Consider the following 3,896-nt stretch of genomic DNA (forward strand, 5'->3'; position numbering starts at 1 on the left):
GGCACAGGTTTTAAGGACTGTGAACCGGATCCTCTGGACTCTCCCATAATGTTTCTACAGTCTCCGTAGTGTGAGAAGAGCTGAGGGGCTAGGGATGGTCCTCAGTGGCAGAGCACTCACTGGCTTCACGTGTGTGAAACCTGGGTTTCATTTCCAATGCTGGGAAGAAGGTGGAGGAGGAGAGGGAGCAAGACGAGAAGCTGGAGGGCGGGTTCAACAATGAGCAGTCATAAAATTAGTAATTCATAGCTTCGCATATAAGATACGTTATAACAAATAATCGTTGTAATCACATAGAGAAGCAGGAGAAAGAACGAGAAGAGGTAGATGAAAAAATTTCTTATTTTACTTTTTTCTCAAGTGCATTTCACTTGCGCTGACTTCAGCAGCACAGACACTAAAATAAGAATGACACAGGGAAGATTAGCATGGCTCCTGCCCAAGGGTTCTGTCTTAAAAAAACAAACAAAAACATCTTATCTACTTATTTTTTTTTTTGGTGTGTGTGTGTGTGTGTGTGTGTGTGTGTGTGGTGTGTGTGTGTGGACTTGGGTCTGCCATGTTGCATATGTGGAGGTCAGAGGTCAACTTGAAGGAGTTGGAGTTGGTTATCTCCTTCCCCCATGTGAGTGCCAGGGCTCAAACTTGGGTCATCAGGCTTGGTGGCGGGTTCCTTTACCTACTGAGAGAGCTCACCCACCTCTCTCTGCTTTCTTTTTCCCTCTCTAGTACAGCTGGCTTCCTATTGCAATGATGGCAGGATTACAGATGGCATATTCAAATAGGTTTATGGACGATTTTGTGGAGGTGTGTGGTGTATACGCACGCATGATTGTGCAGGTGCACAGACAGACAAACTTCCCATAAAGCATCTCTTTATTGACAATAGCCTGTAAGGGGCTGGGGAGATGGCTCAGTGGGTGGAGGAGGTGTGCACCCTCATGCCAGGTACCTTCCTCAGTCACTCTCTGTTCTCTGTCTTATTTCCTCAAGGCAGAGGGTCTTGCTGAACTGGAGGCTCACTGTTTGAGCTAGTCTGGCTGGCCAGCGAGTCCTTAAGATCCGCTGTCTTCACCCCAGGGTGCTGGAGTTACAGGCATGCACACTCAGGTTATGTGGGTGCCAGGGATTCAAACGCAGGCCCTCAGATTTACAGTGTAAGCTCTTCTCTGAGCTAAGCCATTGTCCTAACTCCTTGTAGAAGATTTTTTTATTAAAGAAATGCTTTATGTGAAGTTTATTCATCTGTTTTCCTCCTCTTCTTTTTCAGGGATATTAGGGATTAAAGTTGGGCATAATAGAGAAGCATTCCACCACCAAGCTACATCCTCAGCCTGGCTTTATTTTATTTTATTTTATTTTTATTTTTTGTGACAAGGTCTTATATATGTAACCCGTGCTGGCCTTGGACTCCTGATCTTTCTGCTCCCATCACTGGGATACTGGGAACACAGGTGTGCTCACCACCCTAGCAACAAAAGGGGCATTTATAAAAGTGCAGGTAGAGTGAAGCATTGTGGGAACTGGAAACAGCAGGAGTGACACCTGAGGTCTGGAAGCTCTCTACCTACGTCTGAAGGAGTCCCAAACATTCCTCTCTAGTAGCTCATCTCTCTTCCCCATTACTCCTGTCCTGTGTCTGTTCGTCTTCCACCCATGGGGATCACTCTTCTCCACTCTTTGGCCTCTTCGGTCCTTGTTTGAGTATGGCCGCCATCTTCCCTAACACTCAGCTCTAGACACATTGGTTTTCCCAGTGAGCTCCTGGGAACAGCCTCAGCAGACACTAAATCTCCTGGTGCCTTAACCTTCGGATTCTTAGCTTCTGAAACTATATAATTTATTTCCATTTATAAACTGTCGGGTCTAAGGTGTTTTGTTACAGTATACTAAAGGGACCAAGAGAGGTGGTAATTTAGGATTGCTTCCTGTAAGAGGGCATGTGGCGCATTTTAAATGCGGATCACGGAAGACAGGCGTTCTCTATCAGATTTCTACATGGAAAGCTGCCTTTCTCTGCAGAGACTCTTGTAGGCCCTCAGGAAGGACTTGGCCTTCTGTGTGTGGGCTGTTCAGTGACCTAGCATTTGTCTGACACTGAGACCAACCCAATGCTGGAGTGTGAGGTTCCTGCCCTGGGAGAGCTACCCAGTAACAAAGGGTCACAGGACCAGCTTGTCCCCCCTTCCCCATTGTGTCCCTTTCTCCCTGAATGCCCTTTGGTACTATAATCTCCTGTCTCCACCTTCTGGGTGCTAGGATCCGGTGTTCACCAACATCTAGCTTCTCACTTGGGCATCTGGTGCTGGAAATCTTACAGAACATCGTGAAAAAGTGGACATCTTTTCCCACACCGAGGAGTGGGCAGGACTTGGAAAAGTTGATGTATCTGACCGTGGAAGAAAGAATTGAAATCCTTCTCATAGTTGAAAATTGATGAGTTTGAAAAGTTTCATTTGCCACAGAAGAGAGGAGGTAACCTCCTCCTCTTTCTCTGTGGATTTTAAAACTGACTTTGGCCGATTCTGGAGGTCATCAAGGGTGGCACTGATGGGACCCTACTTACTGCAGGTTGAACTCGGCACTTGGGAGTTGGTGGAAGTGTGGTCAAGGTCATAAAAGGAGTCTGATCTCAGATTTGTGAGCAATTGTGCACTCAGAGGCAGGAGTGAATTGTGAATCTTGGAAAAAAAATAAAAGCTCCTAAGGGAGGAAGAAACGGAAGCAATCAATGCCCCACCCGATCCCCCGACGGCTACCCGCCAGCATCAGGTACTTGGGGACCGCTTGGTGCTGACAGTGTTCAATTTGTTTATTTCTTTCTTCTCTATACATCTACCAATGAGACTTTTTTTTTATGGGCCTCCCAGCAGAGCGAAATCAATGACTGTAAAGCTCACATCTATATTTGGGTTCAAACTTTTCCTTTCTCAGTTTTTCTTTCTCTGAAATGAATCGGTGGGCTGTGTTTTAGGACTGTGTGAACAGACTTCTGCACGGGTAGTGATGAGAACAGGATCGACCACGGCTCCAGGCTGGAGCCCCGCTGCTCTGCAGAAACGGGAGGAGGCAGCGGAAGGCTCCTGAGTCAGGAGAGACATTTTGACCTTACGAAGGGGTAAAGATTTCAATTTTCTCCTCAGGCCCAAAACAGAGATAGGATATTTTTTCCTCTTCAAGGCTACATTTCCTCACATGGTCATAAAATGCAAAAGAACTTTCCACTCAGCTATTGCAGGACAGCTGAATTGTTCCAACACAGACCGGTTAAAGAAATAATGTAAAACACACCACTTTAAAAAATTTACATTTTATTCTCTGTGTGTGAGTGTTTTGCCTGCATGTCTCTGTGTGAACCAGGTGTGTGAGCAGAGCACACAGAGGCCAGAGAGAGTATCAGATACCCTGGAACTGGGGTTACTGGAGTGGGTGCTGGGAACTGAACCTGGATCCTCTGGAAGAACAACCAGTACTCTCAACTGCTGAGCCATCTCTCCAGTCCCAGGACCATTTTTTAAAAAATTAATAGTATAGAATATTTTACTCATTCTTGTTCTTTGGTAACCAAGTGAGACTTAGTAAGTCTCATCATATTTGGCCTACATTCATTCCCCTTTATGTTCGCCCCTTTCCTGATTTTTGTAACCTTTCTATTATTGAAAAATTCTAATTTAATTAATAAATTAATTGTCTGCAGGTGACAACGGTACACATGCGGAGGTCAGGGGACGACCCTGGGTCTTTGTGTTTGTTCAGTTGTTTGCTTTCGTTTATCAAGACAGCGCCCTGGGTGACCTGGAACTCACTCTATAGACTGGGCTGGCCTTGAACTCAGATATCTGTCTGCCTCTGCCGCTGGATTGCTGGGATTAAAAGCCTGTGCCACTACTCTGGCA

General features: G+C 45.8%; 1 non-coding gene across 1 annotated transcript; it reads left to right on the forward strand.

Annotated features, from left to right (window-relative positions):
• The first annotated feature begins 373 nt into the window (after positions 1 to 373).
• LOC119800551 lies at positions 374 to 480 on the forward strand. Its single transcript, XR_005283045.1, has one exon. It is a non-coding gene; the product is annotated as a U6 spliceosomal RNA (small nuclear RNA).
• The last annotated feature ends 3,416 nt before the right edge of the window (positions 481 to 3,896 follow it).

The sequence above is a fragment of the Arvicola amphibius genome, chromosome 13, assembly GCF_903992535.2.
Source record: "Arvicola amphibius chromosome 13, mArvAmp1.2, whole genome shotgun sequence".
Classification (NCBI taxonomy): domain Eukaryota; kingdom Metazoa; phylum Chordata; class Mammalia; order Rodentia; family Cricetidae; genus Arvicola; species Arvicola amphibius.